The 24,447-nt window shown below is 38.5% G+C and overlaps 1 protein-coding gene across 6 annotated transcripts in view; it reads right to left on the bottom strand.

The window, feature by feature from the left end:
- Positions 1-329: 329 nt before the first annotated feature.
- The window catches only part of LOC113966595, a 290,519-nt gene continuing 266,401 nt past the window's right edge, over positions 330-24,447 (bottom strand). For all 6 annotated transcript variants that reach the window (XR_003533884.1, XR_003533886.1, XR_003533887.1 and 3 more), the window contains one exon: positions 330-2,729. The gene's annotated coding sequence lies outside the window, so the exon portion shown is untranslated. The remainder of the gene's footprint in view (positions 2,730-24,447) is intronic.

Below are 24,447 nucleotides of genomic sequence, written 5' to 3'. Positions count from 1 at the left end.
TAGCTGGGTGTGTTCGCCCTTCCTGTACACGTTCAGATTGACTTTTCCAACACTGCCTAAACAGAAGTCAATGTTGAATATCATGTCTGTGTTAAAAAGTTACGTCTGTATCTAAATTTTTGCAAGTCACTCTTTTGGGTGTTCTTAGCATGTGGGACTGACAGTTTACGAAGAAAAGAATTGCATATTTACAGGAACTGTATCATCATTGTAATTGCTAAGGCAATATTTTTATGACTATTTAAAGACTAATTATATCTTGAGCAACTTGAAAACTATGTACAGCGCACAGTTTCTGTCTCTTAAGAAAACAAGACAAGAAGAAAAAGTATTATACTAACAGATAAGAACCATTTATTTTAACAATAGTGTTGATGCTTACAATAAAACACAATTCCTCCCACGCAAGTGGAAAAAATATACTGCAGCCAAAATACCACTTCTGAAATGAACAAATAGTTTAGATGCCTGATCTGTGTGAAGTCTTTGTTTCAGTGAAGTCTGATGTATCAACAAGGTCTTGCAGCATCTTGGTTAGACATAGGAAACAGAGAAAAATTACTCAGAACTAAACCACCTATAAAATATTAAGAAATACAAATCATATTCTGTGTTGTAGATAGGAAGTTTGAGTTTAATGAACAGTGCGCTTGTGAAATACCTTGTGTGCTTGTGAATCTTCTTATGCAAAGTCAGTGAAGTACTTAACACATGAGGGACAACCTAAAGATCACACTGCTTTTTGTCAGAGGGGTGAAAAATGCAAAAAGTGATGGAGAAGCTAGAAGTTGAGTCTGGTACTTAGTGTACTGGTGGCTCACTTTAAGTTGAACAGGTACAAGAAAGTGATTCTGGGTGCAAAGTGATTTTAATGCTGTAGTATGATTTTTAAACCAATATTCCATCTCAGATTAAAATGTAAATTAAATGAGAGAATATTTTAAATGACATATTGTGTTTTCTCTTGGACAAAGAAAAAAGATGGCAATTAACTACAAAATACTCTTTGTCCCATGTTACAGGAAAAGCTAAGCAACAGTTTTCCTGTAGACTGAAATCATTATTCAAACAATAGAATGAATGTTTTCTAGGCCTCAAACATCAGTGTATTTGTTTTATGTTTTAAAAGTTAATGCTGCAACAGTCAGGATGACTCTATACTTTGGGGTAATTATCAGAATTTTCTATAATAGTAATAGTAATATTATGGTTGAAAGCCTTTTGTATATTTTAGTATCAGTTTTGAGAGGGGGGTTTTGTTGTTTTTGTTGTTTGGGCTTTTTTTTTTAGGTGAAAACTGGTATTCAGAATAAATTTTGATTCTAAATGTTACATGGCATTTAGTCCAGTTTTCTAAACATATAAATATATAACTTCCTAATGTTGCACAATGGATAACAGTTGTTTAGATTTTTTTTTCTTTTTTCTTTTAGGAACAGTTGTGTTGCTTAACATTTGAAATAGGTATCTTTTCCTTTTTACCCTTCAAGACAAGGAAAGCTCCTTTGGTTCTCTAAATTCTGCAGAGAAACAATCACAGTCCAAAGCTGCTGGTTCCCCTCCGCCTAGGTCCCAAGAGCCTGACTTGTGATTGTTGCTAAAAAACCTCACAAGTTAGGGTCTCAGGGACTAGGAAAAGTCCGATATGGTCCAGTAGAATTCGTCTTCCAATAAACTGAATTGCTTAGTAGTCATAACCGCTGTCAGCAAAACTTTCACTGCTATTGTTAAAAAAAAAAAACAACAAAAAAACACCAACCCAAAAAACCCCCCTAAAAACAACATCCTCCCCAAATCAACAACCCCTCCTTCCCCCCAGATAAACAAACCACAGTTTCAAGTAGGGGGCAGAAAAGATCAAATAAGCAGGCAAGACACATACATACATTCAAACAATGTATCAGCTGACCGAACAGACTTTTCTGAGAGTATAGTCCTTAACTTTTGAAAAGAAAAAACAAAGAACACAGGAAAAAATCTTCACTGCCTCATCTTGCAAGCAGCCATATTATTATAATGCATCTGAGGGAAGCCTCTATAAACGGGTTAAAATCTGCTTCCAGCAGATTTGTACAGTAACAATTTTATTATATTTTCCTTAATGCCTGAAAGAAGGATTAAATGCTTGTTAAAGGGGTTCTAATTGAAATATTTCCCCATTATACTTTCAGTCCTACTGTTCAGGTGGGCCCTGGGTTGCAGAGTACTTTAAACCCATTCACGATGCAAGGATAACCTTTGGGCGTGTATTCACTTTTTGCCTCTTCCCCACGTTCAACATTTAATCCTTCTACAGACTGCTACAAAAAGCTTCTTCCTTTCCAATGGCAAAACTATACTTCACTCCATAAGCTGCAGAAAACATTGACATGCAGAGATTGTTGTCACTTGAACCAGATTACTCAAAGCACACATAACTTTCAAATACTGTCGATACAGTAAGAAGAAATGCTCGGATTTCCCGAATAATTTTGTTCTGAAGCCGAATACTTTTAATGGCACGACCACAATCCTGAATTACTTTTGCATTCATTCTCCTCCGATCTTTAGCCTTGTTTGCAGAATGAAAAAGAAAATTTCTACTTTAGGGACAAGATCCATCGTGGCTTTTTTTATTTTTTTTTCTCTCCATCAGATCCCAGAGCAAAAGAAACAGCAGCCATAAAGGTCCTAGCCACTGGAGCAGAATCTGGCATAGAAAACTCAGTGCTCTTCGGGAAGCCGTTCAGCTTTAAAAAGGAAAAAAAAAAAAGAGAAGAGGGGGGGAAGAATTAGAATCTCTGCTGGTCGAACAGGTGAATCATCCATTTACAAGAAAGCTGTACAGAGCGCTCTGCCGAAGAAAAGATTTGCCAGTGCCCCCCACCCCCACCCCTGCCCTTCACCCTCCCCTCCACACTGATACTTCAGATTTCAGAACATTTTGGATTATTTAAAATATTATTTCAGCTGATGATATAATGCAACATTATATAAGAGCCGTTTCTTTGTCACTGTGCACCATTCAATCAGTTATGCCTCAGACACAAAATAGTTAAATGAAACAAAATATATATATATGAGAGAGATATATATGTATAGCAGCCCCTAGATTTCATTCAATTTCTTTTTTTAAAGCTGATCATGATTTAACAAACAATTTTGACCGCAGCTTTCAAATCAATAATTAGAATGAAAAATCTCTCCCCTCTATAAATATGACATTAACATAATTATACCACCCCCATCGCATAGACCCATCCTCTTTAGGGAATACATCTGATGCTCTGAAGATGGAAATCAGTCAGATTTTAGTTGCTCTCGAACGTACCTTTGCTTCTCACTGACTGACTGGCTTTACCTTCCATGCACACACACAGTCACCAGCACACACACGCACACACACACATACACATGCGCGCGCACATACACACATACACACGCACAAAAAGGCAAGGCAAAGCAGCGGATGCTGACTCAGAGCAGTTGTGTGTGGAGGGGGTGGTATCGGCTGGTATTTTCACTGCACTCATCATTAACATTAACTCACTCTCTAGCATCCACCCTCTCTCAGACCTGCTGGACTGCAGTATTTGCATGACGCTGTCACTCTAGCCCTTGTGGGTCAGATGTTAGAAGAAAAAAAAACAAAAAACCTCAAGGCTCTCATAAGGAATGCCTTCATTTCTTCCAAAGGGTCCCTCTTCTTATTTTTCCACCTTTCTACTTCCTCTGTTGCTGTGTCTCAGTTGTTTGACATCTTTCCGGAAGAAAATGTCTTGAGCTGCAATAAGCCAGTAGTCAGTCGGTCCTCCCCTCACCTCACACTCCTATTCCCACCCCCTTTTTTTCCTAATCAATAAGACAGATCTCCAAATGCAGTTGTGAAAACAGGCTCTGACACACAGACTTTCATCCTCGATCCTCTGCCTCAGGAATAGCAGGCAACCCAGGCTCACACGTGATGTAGAGAGAAATAATGCCAGTAATTCTTGAACAGTCTTAGGAGTTTATTCTACGCCTTCTTCATTTTTTCCTTTGCTCGAATAAATACCAGTGGGAAGGACATGCTAGCTCTCAAAAGCTACAAGGATTCACTTCTTCAGAAAATAATGAACATTAAAAGACTAATATTAATCTTCCTCAAAATTAATGCTATCTTTCCCCCCCTTCATTGTGCTCTTTATAAGTAGGAATTGTCTCATAGCCAAAACCCTGCCAGGGTCTGAATCACCATTCACTGTGCTGAAACCGTGAGTTTCTGGACTTCAATTGGCATTTAACTGGACTAAGTAAATTTTTTTTTCCTCTTTTTTTTTTTATTTATTTTTTTAGACTTCTTAATTAAAATAAAATATAAAATAGAAGCTGCTTTCGTCAGAGAGAGCACTGCGAGAGAACAATGGCAATACACCCTCACCACCACACTGAGTCCTGAAAATGCATGTTTGAGCTACACTTGTGTATTTTTTTCTGTGTGGTATTTGCTCCGTGTTGGTAGAGAAGCCTGAACACATACACGTACACCAAATACACACACACACAGAAACTCAAGACGCGTACATAAAATACACAACACAAAACAAAGCACAAAGGCTGATAACTGAAACACAGGCACAAGTTGTCTGACAGGCTATGAAAATCCACAGAGCATAATTATTGTGTGCAGTTTTACCTTGTTCCTTTGTTCTTAAGGCAAGGGACTTTAATGACTTACGGTGTTGACAGTCTTTCGGCTTTTCCCTTTTTACGCCAACAGTATTTGGGAATTACTTTTCCAGACAATACCACACCACTGTGATTCGCGGTATAAAAATTATTTACCAGAGGGGGGGACAGGTGATACGCAATTCGCCAGCCAATTCTCAGAGCTGCCTGGTGCCGTAGAAGCACTCGGCGTAGCCGGGCGGGCAGGTCCCAGGATGCAGTGCTGCACCGCAGTCCCGGCTCAGGTAGCCAGGTTTTGGCAACCTTAAGGCAGCAGCAAAGGTGAAGGGCATCCACTTGCAGGAAAGGTCCAAAAGAAAATACCGCGCAGCCCCGAAGTAAAGACAGAAAGCCAAAATGCCGGGGTACACGCCCTAAGCCCAGTTAGTACGCGCTTATGACCGGCCGTGGTGATGGCAATTAATTTCTTAGGAGAAGGACGGAGGAAAGTAGACAATTAGGAAACAGTTAAGTTTGTAATCTCAGTGAAAAAGGGAGAGACGGAGACAGACACACACCCACAGACAGAGAGCGAGCGAAGAACGCCAAGCATGAGACAACAAAAACAAGACCAAAATCAGATTTGGGAAACTGAAAAAATACAGGATTACAGCATTCAGCTTAGCATTTACTGAGGTATAAAAAAAAAAATAAAAAATTACCACATGCACAGCATGGCTTAAAATACTTATTGCCATCAACAGTCTGTGACGGATGCCGGCTTCTTACTGCTATACGTACATTAGATTGGTCATCGCCTCTTAATCTCCTTTTGCTCAGACCCATCCATTTTTTGCTGCTCCAGCATCTGTGCCCTTTATGCTTTTTTTCTGTATAGTTACCCACAATACCCTGGATAAATTAATGTCATGACCTCGCTATGGCTATCAGACAGAAAAAAAAGTCTACTATTTTAATAATTGAACGTGCGCGTACAGCAAGCTGCCTACTGATAGCCCAGCTTTGTGGACTGCCTCCAAAAGCAGCCTTTGCTAGCTCTGCGAATCAGAAACAACAGATGCAAATACTAGCCACATAGTCCCGGCTCTCTGCCTTGCCTTTTTTTTTTTTAAAAAACCCACCCTTTTCATTCTGTGCCATTTCATTTTCCCTGCGTCTGTCCCCTCAACGGTTAAAAACATTAGCCTGATGAAATTAGAAGCTTCTGAATAAAAGCATGCAAAGATGAGTGAAAATTATAAATGGTTGCAAGATTCTGGAAATTTATATCCAGACGGTGAGTAGGGAAGAGTACCCAGGTTCAAGTGCTGAGCCTCACTCGGGAGCACCTCTGGGGCCAATGGGACTGCAGACTAGATTAAATCAATAGTCGTCTGAAACGAGATGTCGTAATCAATCAGCTCAATTACCACTGTCATAGATCTGGGCTTAAGGTCTTTCCTGATTCCACTCTTCTAATCATTAACCCTTATACATCCTCAAAACAGGAACCCACACTTGCTCTGCTGCCCTACCTTCAGACCATCAAAGTTTAACTTACTTAGCATTTTTCCCTCTTTTCCCCTTCCCCTATTTAAATAACATAAGACTGGGTCAGCAAGGAATGTTTTAAATGTGAATATGGTGAGATTATATGCACTCCTTTAAGTGTACCTATTATATATTTGCTGCTGTGCCCTTATATATTATTATTATGCCTCCGGGAGTGGCTGGGTGGATCAAAGACTGCTGTTTAATTAACATTCAACTCAGCTGTTTCCTTGGAGATTAAAAATAGAAGACTAGTTGAATTAAACTGAAGCTGTTCACTCCTTTCACTAATCCAATATTACAGAACCCTCCTCCCCTCAATCTAGTTAGAAACAACTCATTTCTGGTTAATCAGTCACCAGGAAAATCCATTTTCAGTTTGAGGGTAAGTGTGAAAAAGTTGGAAAGACAGTTTTGTGTGCATGTCTGAATTTCACGGAATTGCCCATCATTTACATTTTGCATCCACAGTACAGTAAATCCTCATGAAATGCAAGGAGAAAAGAACCATCAGGTTTGACTATGAGCAGAACCACTTTAAATTCTTGCCTGTAATTATTATTCGCTGTATGAAGATTAAATGTCAACCATTTAACTTTTTTTTTTATTCCTGTGCAGACCCTGAAAAAGATTGAAAAGCTTTTTATAAAAATGCTCCAGCAATTGCCACATATCGTACTCTCACTTTCTCAGGAGGAAAGAAAGAATCCAGGTAGCAGGTATCTGGAATTTTGGTCACTTTAATTTGATTTATTCTGTTGATAGACTCAGATAATAATAGTGAAAGAAAACCCCAGTAGATTTACAGTTACATCACTGCCTGCACACACTGCCTCTGTTTCCAAGCAGAACCACACCTTTTTTAACCATAGATCTGCTTCTCAGCTGGAAAGACTGAACGTACAGTGGCCTCAGTCCACACAGCACCGTGAACGCTGGATAGCACAATTAGCCCCCGTGCCATGGCAGTGATATTTTGGGGAGGAATTTGTGCTCCTAGAAAAGCAAGAAAGTGGGTGTGGGATGGGGCAGCAAATTGGTGTCTCAGGGCAGAGGTAGAGGCCGAGGTCGGGGGTCTGTCTGCGGGGAGGGCACCTGCCGGGGCAGGGCGCCGTGCTGTCCAAGACAGGTTATAATTGGAGATCGATTGCTGGATTTAATGACCCAGCTGTTTTCATTAGTTGAAACATAAAAAATTGGCCTAGAAAATGATTCAGCTGCTAGCATAGGTGCTTTTTACAGGCTTATGCCTCAGCCAGGAACGACTGTTGCAGTCACTGACCCCTCACAGATGGAAAAAAATGACCTCAGCTTTGCCTCTTTTCTGGGAAAGATTTAGCTGACAGGGGCATGAGATACAAAAAGAACCTTAATTTTGTCCTTTAGTAATGCTAAATGAATGCACTGCACCAGACACCACCTTAAACTGGCTGAAGGGCACTGCTCAGTTTTGCAGGCAGCAGCTAAGACTGTAAGCATCATCCACAAGGGGACAGCATCCTCATCCACACTGGAAAGATGCAGTTGGTGTCCACGAAGAACAGAAAAAGGAGCAGCCATTGCTGAAAGCATCAAAAAAAAATGGAAAAAGAAGGCGTTTCCTGGATTATTACTTCTGGACAGAGAGGGAGGGGAGGTGAGGCTGGGCATGCACGTCAGTTATCAAAACCCACCCAAATATAGGATGAGCCTTTTGTTTCTTAAACAGCAAGAGTAAGGTAATTTGCAATATTAATGCAAACTTTGTGTGACAGACAAGGACTCTCTGGAATAACAAATAATAATTTTAGGAGAATGTGATGACAAGAATTAAATATTACTGGAACAAAATCAGAATGTATCTAACAGGAGAGGAGAAATGCACTAATATCGAACACTATTCTGATTTTACAGTTCTCATCTTCATATTCTCAGTGTGCTCCAACTGGGACGTAACACACTCATCCCTCTTCTTTTTCTAGAAGCAAAAGTTTCTTCATCACAGTGCACATGGAAAGGGTACTCATAAAATAAAAGGTTTAGTTTCTCTTAATGTAGCATGTAAATGACTTAGAAGAGTGACACTGTAAGAATGAGCTGTGCCTAGTTAGAATGACCTAGTCCATAGTTCTGTCCACAACACCTTCTCACCTCACTGCTGAACACCAAGGAGATAAAGACTTCAGAAAATTCCCACAGCTATCTAGTTCCAGATCTGTCACCAAAAAAAAACAATCTACCCTCCCATTTTTTTCTTTACAAATGCTACACCCAGACTTTGTCTTGTTATTTAGTAAGAGTGCCTTTTGTAACTTAGCTGAAATTCCCACCTGATTATGAACTATTAAAAATATGTAGAGCCTACGCAATCTATTACAGAAAGGAAATCACAGAAATAAAATTACAGAGAAACAGCAATATCCTTTTCTTCCTACGCAAGCTCCATCTTACTCAAGAAATGCTATTATACCGTCTCCTTGCTGACTTGTCAATTTACCTGCCCTTTATTAAAACAAAGACATGACAGCAGAAATTATTGCAGTTTGAATTACTCTGTGTGTGAATCCTATTCAATAGACCTTGATTTCACCAACATTTTCAATTAAAAAAAGTAATTATTTGTGAAAACAAACCACTATGATATACATTCTTTTTTTGACCTATGTTTCCTCCAGCTTTGAAAGCATGAAGTAATGAATGAATTAACTTTTCTATTTATGAACACTTTTTATACTTACATCACCAATTGCTTTGTGTTACTGCTTAATACAGCATCAGCACAATGTGAAGAAAGGGTCCAGTACTAAAATGAAACTCCAACCGCTCAAAAAACTGTTTTTCACTAAGCAGTCAAGTCTGCATTTGCAGTCTGTTCAATAAGAAAGATGTAAAGTGCCAAGTACTATTTTAAAAATCCCGCTTCATAAATTTTCTAGTATGACATTTTTACTGTTTCCTGACTAATTAGGTATACATGCATACATGTATATATATACATACATATATAATTGATCAAAACATAAGATTACATAGAACTAGATCACCAAAAGATGCTGTTTATTCCCAGAATTCATCCCTCCATGCTGGTTACACACTATTATTGCAATCATCAGTGGACCTGATCCTGAAATAGTGCAGTACAAGTCACTTTATTCGGACAAATAATGTCTCTGAAACAACCTGAACTATTTCTCAGAGCACCAATTCTTGGATACGTATATGCCACATAAGAATCCGAGTTTATAAAAGGAAATTAAAGACATTCAGTGCATGCTGCAAACAGTAACAGAATGTACAGAATTCTGCTATAGGAAAAAACTTCCTATTTTCTTAACAATGTGATCTGAAGATAAACATTTGTGAGAAACATTCGGACACACCATTTCTACAGCCTTGTTCTAAGAGGTTTCAAAAGTAGGCTGGGGAAAAGCAAAGCCTTTTAAGAAGAAAATACAAAATAGCAGGTTCCATGCCTGCAAAACTGGAATATTTTAAATTTTCTAGACAGTGAAGGTTAAAGCTATCCTGCATTCTCATAGTTCTCTCTCTCCTTTCAATCAATCTCATTGATTTTTTTTAAAGGTCAGAGGCTATACCTTCATTGATCAAAGAAACAGCCTGACACAGCGAAAGAGTCTGCCAATTCCAGACAGATCAATCACACCTTTGTCTGCTTTTGATACATTATGGTTATTTATTCTGCATCACCATGACTTTCTGTCGCATGGCTCTTAATGTAATAATGCTTCTCGGGGACAACAATAAAAAAGGGGGGAGGGGAAATATTCTATTTAAAATATTTTAAGCCTCTCTCTGGTATTTCTGAGGGTGGCTTATGATGGAACTTGGTCAACTTGTTTGATTTCATTTTTGCCTTGGAAAAGAACTGTTCTGGTATTTAGCTCTTCTTGGTCAGCACTTTGTAGGATTTTATAAAGGCAGCCCTTTGAAAACGATTTGTGCAAACTGTTCTTAGAAAAGTAATTAGATCTTGATAGGACAACACTTATGATCTAATCACAATCATAATTTCCCGTGTTTAAGCACTGTTTTAGAAATGTTTTAATAAATAGAATGTAACCGATACTCGGCTACAGCTATGGACTGCTTTATGACTGTAAAATGAAACTAAATGGTCAGCCTAAAATAATTGCTAGGAAATATTGCTGAATAAACAGATATAAGTGCTGAAAAGCTCCTGGCTTTGCAAACTATTATGCTGAAAGCCAGCTAAAGCTTTAAAAAATGCACTATATGCTCACTGTCTGTCGTGACTGAAAGTTCTATGCTATTATTTAGCTTTTCATAGCTTCTGCAAGAAGTCTTCAAAATTCCTGTTGGTCTAATACCAAATCTTTTGTTCACATTTGGTAGCATATCGCTTCACAAGCAGTTTCTCTACTTAAGAGAAATCACTTTTGGATCTTGGGATATTTGTTATAAGTAAAAGCATTAAAATCCAGTTCTAAAAGTGAAATTGTAGCCTAAGAGAAGTCAGTGGCAAAATGCCCAGTGACTTCAGTGGAGTCAGGACTTCACTGCATGAAGTTACATCTCAACTCCTTCAATCCAAGCTACCTCCAGTAGAAAAGGCAGCTTGCAGGATTTCACAGGACCACAACCTTATAAAGATTAAAAAAAAACCCAACACATTTCTTAGCAAAATAGCTAACAAAGCTCTTGTGAGCTCTACGTACCACTCAGCCTTATCAAAGACAGTGGAGCTGTTCAGTAAAATTAAGCATGCAAATCTTTGCAGAATCGGGATATCAGGGAATAAGACATAATCACCATCGTTAGAACATTAAAATAAGATATAAGATAATCCAAACACTTGGCATTGGTTTCTGATTTCATTGTGCCTGCTCTGTAAATTATTGTGCACCCAATTTACAATTACATCAGCATTATTATGTAGAGCAAAAGGTAAGTGGTATACAAAGCTGAAATATTAAACCCATTAAAAAGTTATGAGTTTGACAGAGTCCCTACATGTATTTGTGTGCATGCCAAGAAATGCATTTGAAAACCTTTAACAAAAGGAAACTTGCCTTCCAGTGATAAACTGCAATGCCTAAAAGACATTGCTAAAATGCGACCGCCACTCTCAAAGGCCGAGAGACCTTAAAAGCGGTTGCTGGCTGAGAGCATTATACAAAAACATACAGTTTCTTCTGTAAAGAAATAAAGCTGAATGCAAAACATTTCAGAGAAGTTTTGAATAAGTCTATTTGTCCAGCTTACTTTGCAAAGGCTCTGAAGAAAACAGCACCATAAACACTTTCAGTCCCCACACAAGGGCTAAACAAAGAGTCCTCTTTCTAGCCATTTAATCCAGTAATTTATTTTTTCAACCATCACATAAATCGAAACACAGCTGTAACCAATGACTTGCAGATCCAGTTCCCTGCCAGCTGGATCCTGTTCTGCTGAAGCAGCAAGATTTTTACATTGTTCACTTCGGTACATCTGGAGAAATCATTTGGGTTCAAAGGTGACTAGAAAAGCTCTTTAAATAAACTCAACCAGCAGTGAAGAGAGGCCTACATATCTACAAAAGCTCCATGGAGTTCCATTTAAAAAGTTCTTTTCTTCAAATTAGTGCACAGAGCAGTTTGCTTCTCTAAATGTTTTATGATTATGACATTTTAATTGAATTATACACTCAAATATCTGTTTTGATGAAAAAGAAACCCTTTCCCCAAAATTTTCAAACATAATGTCAATATTCAAAAGCAATCAGTCATTAGGTTTTATAATTATCAAATTTAAAAGAATCATCAGAAAAATGGAATGAAAAAAATATACCTGAATTAATGCACCTTAGCTGCTTCCTGAAATGCAGCTCAACTTTAAATTAAAAAAAAAAAAAGGTAAAAAATAACAAAGCATATACTGTACTTGGATATGCTGAACCTGAAATCTTTTAGCAGTTAAACCTTAAGATAGCCTTACTTCAAAAAGTCTGCCTCATCCCTTCCTGCATGAGTCTGCAGGTTAAGTAACAAAAATGTCCCTGACATTTAAAACTGCACACAGTAAATTGATTACAATGCAGCAATTCTTTTAGAAAAGCAATCACAAAGCAAACCAGCTGAACCTTTCAGAAATAAATAACAATGAATATTAAAGGCTCATATAATCTGTATCTTTGATTATTTTTCAGACAAATCAGGCACTCAAAAATACTTACAATGGAAGGGTTTTGTGCACAGCCCAGCCCCAGTAACAAAAACATTTGCAACACTGAAAGTGCCGATGCCAGGTCTTATTTAGAAATTCATAAACGCGAGCTCTCGATTACAAATTAAACTAAAATTTGTCTCTGGATTAGTGTTTCTCTTCAAAACAGGTAAGTAAGACACATCCACATCCAGAACATGTCCCAGTTGCTTAGGTAAAGATGCAGTTCCTGTACTGCACATTATTAAAAGGTATTTCAAAATTCAGTTAGGGTTCACTGCTGTAATTGCTTCTCTTCCTCTGTTAATACTTACTGTAATAGCTGCTTTGAAACAATGCTGATAAAAGTATCCTTTCTGCTTGCCACTCTGGCCACATCCCTGCACTGGTTTCATGTTATTGCCAGTTATCTCTCCTCACAGATTAACTGAGTAGCTGCCTCTCCTTCAGCTCTTCCTTTTCGTTGTCTACTCTTGCCTGCACTTCCCCCATTCACTCATAATTGTAGGAATTCTATATGTGCTTTGTTGTAAAAATAGGAGCATTAAAAAAAAATAGAAAAGAAGGAAAATATAATGTCTTTAAAAGCCAGATAAACCAGATAAATCACCTGCAAAAATTAACACGCACAACTCATAACCGGGTAATTACCACATCACTCCAGGGTAAACTTCAGGGTATTTATACATGCATTTCTCTCCATTAACATGTACAGATTTATGTAAACATTCTAAAATTAAAAGTATCTAAGTTTTCACTTAATTGTAATGTTCCTGGAAAGCTTTCTCCCTGCAGTCCCTGATGTGTATTTACCTGTAACTATGGTTGAGTTTTTGACTGATAACCAATGCAAGTATCAAAAAAGGAAGTGAATTTTGTCAGAACAGAAGCTGCTGGTGCCCAATCAGTGAACTTCTGCAGGGTTTCCCATGATCAGCTTTGCCAAAATCATCAGCACAGTTCAACAGTATAAACTTCATTTACCATCCATTCACCACAGTTCTTTTGTTTCACCAGCAGCAGCCCTCTGTAATCAGATTTTGTCTTGTCAAAACTATTGCCACTATAGGCAAATGGATAATAAATCCCCTATCCTCTATCAGGATTTATTAACCAATTCAGGCATCACTTATAGTCCATGATGTAACATTGTCTGCTTCCTGCCTGCCTAGGGTTTCAGGTAAGTTAGGTTTGGGTAACTTAGAGTCACAATCGGAAATACACTCTTCAGAGGCCCGTGACTGTCTAGGAAAAGTAAAGCAGCCTGGAGAGAGGCACCTACTTTCGTTAGGTGCCTTGCTTAGCTCTCTCACATTGCAGTTGGTAGTACAGATGGTATTCTGATTTATCTAGGAATATAACTCCCATGGCAGGCCCTGAGGCAAAGGCTTTGGTGGTTTTAATATATAACTGGTTTAAAACCTAAGCTCTGCTGAATGAATCTCCCAACTGGAAATCCAACTCACTGAGCTAGAAAGACCAAATCAGAGATTTTTAGATCCAACACGCCAATTTCAGAATGTGCTAAACCAGATACTCCAATTATCTGAATTTTTGTTCGGCAAATGTTATGGGTGCTTCTACCTAGGGGGTTGGGTAATTTTGCTTATCTTCTATAAGGCACTTACTTATGCCAGTTTACATTGCAGAGACTACTTTATGTAACCTGTACCACTGGGTGCTCTGCAGCAGGGATGAACAGCTTACAAAGGCTGGAGTGCCAGACTTCACATCCGTCTCCCCTATTAAAGACAGAGCTTGTCAATAGAAACTGCACAGGGAGCCAGAAGCTGCTGCCATTTAAAGATGAGTGATGTTGCCAATCACCTTTTTGGCAGACCTTTGCTCCTGTGCAAGGCAGCAATTCCCATTTGCCAGTTCTCAGGCAGTGTGCAACCCAGGACCTTCAATGCATAGCATAAACCAGGACATCTGCCAAAAGTGGGGGTTCTTTCTGCTCTCCCTCCTGACCTCAGTCATTTATTCCTCCACCTTGCTTATGCTGACACTTGCATCTTACATCTGCATCATAAAGCAGGTTAGAGACCTGACCCAAAAATCAAACCAGGAGAAATACAAGATTAGTTTGCAGTAGGATCAATCCTTGATCTGGCTTGTTTAGCAGTCGGATAAACTAAGTGCCAGCACAAAAGGCCAGGTGGAAATAAGTGCCGCTGGCAAGAGGATGGACTTCGTTCAGTGGCAACCTGAACTTAGGCAGAATATATGTGGTCCTATACCTAGTTGGAACCAGGAGCTGCATGAGCTGTGGCCTCTCCAAGTTCAACTCTTTAGGACACTAAAGGTCTCCATCTTCTGACTATGCATTAGCCTTACTACGTTCCCTGGCATCCATGTTGAGCTCTGCAATACAAAATTAAAATACTTTCTGGAGCAAAGAAATGAGATTGTTTTACAGCCAGAGAGAAATTAGAAGATACAGCCAGGGGGATAAAAGACTAGACACTCCAGGAAGTATCATGTAAAAGGGCTGTTCAAGGTGGTCAGAATAGTAAATGAGATATCAGCAACAGTCAAGTAATACAGCAAGGCTATAAATAACTGTGAAATCAGGTATTAACAGTAAAAAAACCAAAGGAAGTGCTCAGAGATTCTAGTACACTTGAAATGCAAATTACAGTAGAGCTAAGGGTAGTTGTGACAACAGATTTGAACCAAAAATTACATCTCTGATTTTCAGACAGTGTGAAGAAATTTATTTGAACTTTGTCAGAAAGGGCCGAAATGTACCGTATACAAATAATTACTTGTACAGCCTTCTCCTGGCATGTATCTCATTCCACTTACCCCATTTAGAACAGTGTTCTCAGTCAATTATTTACAAAGATAAAATAGACAGGCTTAGGGTTTTCATAAAGTCCATTATAGCCATAAACCACAGAGAGAGAATCAATAAATTGTATGTTATCTCCATATACCATTCAGCATTTTGCTGCCTTTTTTTTTTTTTGGAAGTAACACGCCTGATACTGATGTAGTCAGTTCACTTTTCATTGCATTTTGATCCACAGGCACACACCACAAGGCAAACATATGCCTTTTCCTTCACAAATAAAGTGCCATCAGACACCGTGCCCGTGTTTGTAAATCGTTTTCGAGATGCTGTGTTCTCACACGCGCGATCTGAGAGCAACAACAGAAGACGAAACATATCATTGTGAATCATATCACATCCCATGCTTATGAAAAAAAAAAAAAAAGAAGGTGGAATGGCACGATCCACAGCTAGGTTTACACTGTGCCCTGAATTCCTAAGCAGAACATCTCATCAGCAAAGGCTGAGCACTTCAGCCCCCAAAGGACCACGCCCCTCCAGGGATCACAGTGTTTGCGAGCGCATGGGGAATCCATGTGACGTGTGCACGCGACAGACTCTGCCTGGGAACCCACCAGCTGGCAGAGAGACACCAGCAACATGTGCAACCAGGCAGCTTAAAGAATTATTGCACATAAGAAAAAAAACCTTCCCAAATCCCTGCTAATACACCTTTGAAATAGCCCCCAAAACATAACTTCCTTTTTAATACAGTGAATTTGATGCATACTGTTATCTCAGCACTTCATTTGCTCATCATCAAGAGAATATGGCCTTAACCACAGACCTAAGGAAATGCAGGCATCAGAGAATATAAGGCATCTTTCTTTCATTTTTGATTATTAGATTGCAATGGCACCTTGAAAGGCACAGTTCCCTATGTGAAATCCTACTTTCCTTCCCAGGAAAGGCTTTCCTTCCCAGGAAAATTGCACGATTAATACACCTGTTTTCTCCCTGAAGAGGTAAAAGCTGTACTACACTTTAAAAACATGTGCTTCCATGCCAGTAGGTGAGAGGCCTGTAGGATAACCAGCAATTGGAGGAACACAAATTTCAATCCATTATGTAGAATAAAAATTGCCTTAAGGGGTTAAATCCAAGGGCCTCCTTGCTCAGGATCCTGACTTCAACACTGCATATATATGGATGCCAAAGGTCTTCCTTGGAATCAGACATGGATGATCCTTCTAACAAGAGACTATTAGGTGGCTATAAGGAAAGAGAACTCATTTTTATGTTACTAAGAGAGATACCAGGTGAGAAAAACAAAATATCAGAGAATTTTGTAGTAACTTGTTTTCAGGGTCTGAAGGACAGCAGAGGGCACAAAGGACAGGTAGCAGTATAACATGCTGTTCTTCTATATTGACTAAAACTTCCCTGTTTCCCAGTTCCTCTCTGTTTTCCATCGACATTACTACAATGATTTCAAAGCCTCTCTGCAATTCTTTCATAAGGGTCAAATTCCACACTCTGCTCAACCTGAGCAGTGGCAACTGTGCTGCCTTTGCACATCAGTTCTCTGGTACAAGGAATCTGTTGTTACCCACACATGAACTACTTCATACAGTCAGACCCTGAAGTTTGCTGAGTGCAGGTACCCCAGAAGACGAAAAAGCAAACCAACAAAACCCAACATCAGCAGCTAACTGATAGAAATGTTTTTTAATAATTACTTTTGGGTTTTTTTTCTTCTCCATCTAGCAATCCTTTGGGATCCAACCTGGGAGCTTTGCAAAGATGGAAAAGTTATAAATAAACTCTTAATGACAAAATTACATATTTCAACTACATCTGGGAAGTTCAGAAAGACAGTTTGAAGGTACTGCCCCTAGGTGAGTCTGATAAACATAGTTAAAAGCTACTGTGCCTTACATGTCATAAAACACATAACCGACAAGTTTTAAAGAGATAATTATTCCACTAATAAAATAGACAGGATACTAAGTAAATATACTACTGTATTACACTACTCAAGCATAAAAGTTCTCCTTAAAGCCTTAAGCCAGCAACTGAGTCTTATAGTGTTTCTTTTTTTAGAGAGAAACACTATACCTCTGTACAGGTACAGACACTGTAGGCATAGTTACCTGAAAAATTAATTACTAAAACTTTCTCTGGATTTTAGTTAGGTAACTGCAGCCTTCCTGGGCTGAGAAAAAACCCTTGTGAAGTAGTGAAATGTCTTAGTCCTGATTTATGAAGTGGTTCAATCCAGTGCAGAAGTGGCAGGCTGCTTTGCTAAATCCACCTGCAAGAGAAGGTCCACGTGATGCTTTTCCATGGAAAAGTGGCACTGTTAAGCCTTGATATTAGAATTCTTCAAAAGCATGCTGAAGCACAGTATTTTTTCAGCCTGTCAAACAGTGCCATTACACTTGCTTCATTCTTAGAATTCAGCAAATAAGTCAACAAGCATTTTCATTATTCAGTGAGGAGCACCAGAAAGTATGAGACAAACAATATGTGAGGACAGGTTTATAACTTCTACCTTTCCACCAATTCTCACAGATTTCAACTGTTTAAAATTGCCTCCTGCAGTCCTGTCACTACTTTAGCTAGTGAACTCATAGCAGCAGCTTTCAATTTTAAATACCAGGCATCCAACACTCAATGAATGTGCAGCAAGTTACGTTACATCAGCACACCATTTCCCCTTATTCCAGGGAAAACCACTTCTACAAAGTCTTGGCACTCATATTCATGTAGTCCCAGATTATGAGTGGGGTAAAGGTGCACCAAAAATATACTGTTTGTTATTAATCTCATTTCTTAATATTTTTCTATCATTTTTAGAAAAAGAAAAATACAGTATCTCGCATCCCTTTAAAAGCAATATACATTTGGATAAAAAAAAAAAAGGCAAAAGCTACTATCAAGTGGCACTCCACATTCATTCATCTATAGTATTGGTATGATTATTACTGCTCATGATGGTGAGCCCTGGAATCCTCTCACTCTATTTTCCTCCAGGTTGTATTCTGCTCTTAACAGGAAAGAAAAGACTCATTGTCTAATCTGAATACAGGGATTTTCTTTTGTTTTGTAAGAGTTTCAAACATGATATCATTAGGTGTGGGAGTAAAATCCACAGAACCTATGTCCATTTCAGCTTATTATCCAAAGGGTTAAAATAGACTTGAGGGAGCAGCAATATTTCTCTCACAGACCACACTCTCACCACTCTCACTTCAAAATAAATCAGATAAAGGGATCTCAAGCAAAGGGTTTTATCTGTGTAAACCCAGTCATGCCCTTCATTAAGGTCTATTCACTCCTCTGCTTCAGAACTACAGTCAGAATTTACCCAAATTGTCATTGAACTGCTATTTCCCTGTACCCACAGTAGGAAATAGCAGTACCTGAGATGAGACTCAAGCATGGTAAGCATGGATAAATACCACTGCAGGACAGGGAATGGAGATGTTGTGACATCCTCAATATCAGACCACATATGAAATTCAAATTTGGAAGTCTTTCACAGTGATCCAAACCCTGTTTTCTTAAGCACATATATACTGCACTGCAGTGAATTTCATCCAATCAAGGCTTTAATGACCATCACAGTCTTAGCAGCTTCGAGAAGAGATCAATAGGAAAACCAGAGTGATAAGTACCAGTGCCAGCTTCATGAGCAATACCACTATGCACTTTACAGACTAAATGGGGAAGAAACAACACTAATCAGGAATTAACACAAAGTAAATTGATTGTTGGGATCCTGAATGTCACAATTCTACCTCATGTTTGGGTATACAAACATGATCTGACTGTGTCTACGTGTGGATAAAGAATATTTGGACTTAATTTTGGATAACAAGCTAATTTTAAATTTTGTGGAGAATAACCTGTAACACAGGGACTGGATCCAGCAAATGCATGGAAAATGCTATGTTGAAGGGGAGAACACAGGTTAAAAAACTCAGCTGTACTTCTATTTTGATATTATAGTAAACTACTGTGTAGTATACTCAGAAAGTCTTGGGCCAGAAAGCTTGCACTAACGTTTTTCCAATATGAGTTTGATCCACTGAGATAACCTATATATAAACTGTAGGAGAACATTTTCTCATTTGCCCCGGCTACCGAGGTATAGCCAAAATTAGCCTAAAATGAGATGTACCAAACAAATGAATTTTCATTAGCTCATCCTGTTATAAGAAACACTTTGACAATCTGGAGGCATTTCAGAGAAAGACAAGAGGTGTGATTTGGTCACACAGACTGGAGAATAACTGTCAGCAGAGGTAAATATTTTAAGTATTTGCACAGCAGCCTACAAGTATTTGTTAGGCATTACTCCCACAGCAAAAGTGAGAGGTTTTCCATACACAGTCCTGTGTAGGAGTGAGATAGAAGTAAGAATTTCTATTTGTGTAACAAGGATTATTTTTCACAATGAAACACTATTTCAAGATATTGGCTAATGTCTACAAAATTAGCTTACATCAAACATGAGTATGCACTAACCCTTCACTGGCTCAGTAAGCATAATGGATCACTTTCAGCTCTAGTTCTTATGAAAATAAGAAGTCAATAGGAATATGAAAATAAGGAAGTCAAAGAACCACATCAGTGGTAAGAATCAATAGAGAGGAGGGACCTCTGTGCATGGCAGCAGTTCAAGGATTCATCTGCCTCGAGAGTGATTGAAACAAGATCACAGCAGCAACATCACAGTGAGAATCCTTCTAGCTGACCTTTCAGGGAATCAAGGTTTTTATGAGGATATGGAAATATTGTAAAACATAGAAGAGAACAGGAAGTAATTAGGAATTAAGAGGACTATTCACTGACAAAAGCATGATGAAAACCTTTTAATTTTGAAATCAGGAAATATAGGAACTTAGAGGCATTGGCAAGTATGTGAAAGGACTTAGGACAAGACATAACATCCAGAAAGAAGCAAAGAAGACAAAAAATAGTGGTTCATGGATTCACCTTGGAGCTAAGAGTAACTATTACGAGGTTTCAATTAACTTCTTTGGTTTGGGGTTTTTCTAAGATTCTTTGCTGCAATTGTCATATGGAACAAACTGCAAAAGGTGAGACAGCAATGTACCTTTATGTAAAATCTGGACCTTTTCTTTATGCTGAACAACAGATGTATGTCAGCGTGTCTGACTTACACAAATTCAAATAAATTTAACAAAAGAGGATAAAATCATAGAAAAATAGAATAATTTAGTTTGGAATATGCCTTTAAGATCACCGAGTCCAACAATTAACCCAGCCAAGTCCACCACTAAACCACGTCCTTAGTTCCACATCTATACACCTTGTAAATACCTCCAGGAATAGTGACTCAACCACTTCCCTGGGCAGCATCAGACCTCTTCCTTCCCTTCCCTGCCAAATCCTTTGCACCAGAAGTTCCATCAATGGACTGAATCAGGACCACCTTAATCAACATCTTTTAATGGATTTGTGCAAATCCAATTTTTCCTCAAATATTTTTAAAAGTACGGTTGTTTGAGCAATGGCATAATGCACTTTCTCCATGAAGTCTACTTTAATCGGTTTTGTACATAATACTGAAAAAAAGATGCTCATTCTACTTTTTTCTTACCCTCTTCCCATGTTTTCCACGTGGAGGTACACTGTGTAAAAATTGTTGCTGTGATTGTGCGACCGTCCATTGTAACAATGGTACATTTCTTGTACAACCATGTAGTTCATTCGTTCATACCATATATAATTTACTATTAACATGTAGCATGTGCCCAGTAACTGCAGAGGAGCAAGTCTGGCTAACTACAGGTGTAACTCTGTAAACACTAGCTACGCTAAAAAACAACTAAGATATAAGCAAGGAACAAGGACTGTTCACAGAAATCCCTCAGCTCTTTCAACTGTGGCACAGACAGGGTAAATCTTGCACCACAGAGGGAACAGCAGGACAGAAGGGCTCAGTTAAGACCTTCACTGACATCTCCCCTCTCTGGGATACTCAGCACCCTGTACTGCTTGATACTACAAGCACTTCTGTCTCAGACTGGGTTTACACATCTAAACTGCCCTCCGAACCACCTACAAGTTTGGAACCTTCTTGCAGTGACTAGCATTCAGATATTTACTTAATATAGTACATACATTATTTCTGCATGCATAAAATTTGTGTCTTCTCACTTGTACTAAATTTTCACTAATTCTTGTACTTTAGAAAGAGGTACAACATGTTTATTAGGAAATATGTTGTTTTCTTCTCTCCTTTTGCTCATTTATTCTCTACCACAGCAGCCAGAATAAGAGATGACGCTGCATTATATGCTATGAGCTGTACTGTATGTAGTTTATTATCACACAGATAGGATCTTGTTGCCATTTATTCTTGTTTTGTGTGAGGGGATTCTTTTATTTTGATGATTTGTAAGGGGAGGAGAAAGGCCACTGAAACCCTAACAGAGATCACAGGTTTTATTGAGTTGTCCACAATTACTTGATCTCTTTTCCTGGTATTTTTAAATTCATTTAGAACACAACAAAGGTCATAAATAGTTCAAACTACTTCTTTCAATGCCTGTTAGTTTTTATACATCACTGTCGAATTTTGTTTGACATTGTGTCATCCACTAGTGTAGGTCTGAGAGTTCCCATTTGAAGTTCCCCACATAGTGTGTTTTGGACTTGAGTAGCCCAGGTAATTGTGCCATTTGCAGATGCTGCCATCCCACTACCTAACTTTCTTTTCTTTATTTCTATTTATCAAATAACAAACCATCATAACATAAAGCAGTGGAGCAGCCCACTCTAATCTTTCAGTCACAGAGAAGGACAACTATATATTTTTACTCTAGACATTGTCATATAGCAATTATTGCTCTGTGATGAGGATTTCCCTCTCCACCATTGACTACTTAGCTTCCTTAAAAGCTGCTCCTGTGGAGAAAACTTTTTGAAGTCCAAAAATTATCTTGTCTGATCCTTTCCCCCCCTTCTTTTCTAATAATTGGTTAAAAAAAGAAAAAGAGGTGAAAACAAAAGAGCTAGTGGAATAGTGAGGAATTAACATATTTTCAAAAATAAAAGGCCTGGTAACTATGATATTTGTGTCAGCATTTTAGCATCATACTCTAAATAGAGCCTCCTCTAATTCCCAGTCTCTATCTCTTTCTATTGCACAGGAATATACTCCACTGGATTGATCTGAAAACTTGTCACAGTACTAGTCCATTCTTCAGTATTGAAGAATTGTTACTGTTCAATTTGTCAGTACAGAAGCTGAAACATGGCCACATGTAAATAAGAAATGTTTATATACTTTATCACATTATTCCAAAAATAGATTTCCTTAATGCAAGGAGGACATAAGCACTACTGTTGCTTTCACGGGTCAGAGAGATTGAGACCTTCTAATTACATTAACATCCACATACAACAAGCAATGCAACTTGAATCAGAATAAAAATCCACAGTTTTAGACACTTTTTGATCTTAACCCTTCCAAACTTCTACTTTTATATTCTTGAGCTGTGAAATTTACAGATAAACCCTTTCCCACTCATGTGTCAAACATTACTCCCACAGCTGTGGGATTCTAGAAGTTCATATCTGAATTTGAGATTACATAGTGTTTTGCCACATACTTTAAAGAGTTAAGAGTACAACGCTCACATAAACACTTTAAATTTGTCATTCCTAAGGTGTAGAACGTACAAGTCACACCTTGCGGCAAGTGGGAGTAAAATCCAATTCTGAACCTCCTTTATCCTGGGCTGCTCTGCATCTGCTCACATAACTCAGTTGTCTCTTTGAGTCTGCCTAGGTTCTAGCAGGGAGAGCTCAGCTGCCCATGACCTCCAGCAGCGATGCTGTGGTTTGTCCAGCTGTGCCCTGGCACGCTCAGAGCTCCTGCCTCCCCAGGGCTTGCCTGGAAAACAGCCTAATGGCCACTTCCTTGCTTCCCTCCACATCAGAGCTCTCCTCTAGATGGACCTGGAGCTTTTGGGGCCATGTCTGGAAGCTCTAGTGGTCCTTGCCATAGAAAAGGGGCCAGGGCACAGGTGAGGATAAGGAACAGGTGAGGTTACACGCCGTTGCCAAGTGCATTTCTTCACCTTCCTTAATAGAAAGTCAGTGCTGCAGATTATTTGAAAAAGTTTGAACTTTCCACCTCTATTCACCCTCCTTATTCATATGCCATATTCCTCTCCTCTTATACAATCAAGATCAGCAAAGGCAATCTTAGTTTTATTTGTACAGTCAGTCTTACTTTCAGGATCCTCTGAGCCTCAGCACTTGAATTTCAATTGGTGTTGTTTATTTTAAACACCTTCATTACTGCAGTCTTTATATGTGCATAAATTACGTAGCTTTTAATATTTATGACAACGAAATAGTGTTATTAAATGTGTGTGTTATTATTAAATACAAGATATGCATTAATTTCAAGAAGAACTGTAGGGCGAGCTGTGTAATTACAGCATTAGAAAACACAATGTGAAAACATCACACTGATAGAAAAAACACATTCCAATGTGATACACAGCCTTCAAACTGTGAGATGGTGCTTTTTGACTCAGAGCACAGGGGCTACACCTTTAATGTACTGCCCAGGAAGAACTTTCATAAATATATATTTTGGACTAGTAATCATTTTGGTAAATCAGAAGGCTCATCCCTTGATCTCAATGCTGACAATGACATCCAGCATGAGCTTGGACAAACTATTTAATTGTCCAGAGCTCCTGTTTTTCACCACGAGTATCATATCACAAAAGGATATCAGACTCCTAAGTACATCCTATTTATTAGAAGTTGTCTGTGAAAAATTACTAAATAGAGGTATACAAAAGGAGAAAGACACGAAGATGTTTGCTCTCAAAGTAACAAATCTGAATGCTTTCCTTAAATACCTCAGTGAGGTTACCAGGGAAGATGATAGACCTCTGAAACACTGTGTATTTCCCTGGTTTTTCTAACTGTTCCCCAATGCTTGGTGAATGTAATTGCAATGCCTTATATGGATGTATCTCACTTAAAGTTACATCACACTTATTCTACTGGAATTTGTGAAAATATTGAATTCTTCAAAATGCTGTGACTGGTAGTCCTTGCAGTGAATAGATTTACTTTTTCCATATACTGATGATAGTAATATTCTAAAGTGGATGCTGTTGAACTGCTGTATATAAAGCTGGCTTACCCTTAGATAGGTTAACAAAAAGACAACAGTTTAGACAGCTAGTCTGCAAATGTTACTTTGCAAACAACTACAAAGATTTAAATGACTTTATAATGATTCACTTCTCCTTCATGTTCTTTCTTTG

This window comes from Neopelma chrysocephalum, unplaced genomic scaffold, assembly GCF_003984885.1.
Source record: "Neopelma chrysocephalum unplaced genomic scaffold, ASM398488v2 Primary Assembly neopelma1_60, whole genome shotgun sequence".
Lineage (NCBI taxonomy): Eukaryota > Metazoa > Chordata > Aves > Passeriformes > Pipridae > Neopelma > Neopelma chrysocephalum.
Note: the sequence above shows the minus strand (reverse complement) of the source record. Positions and strands in the feature narration are given on the sequence as shown.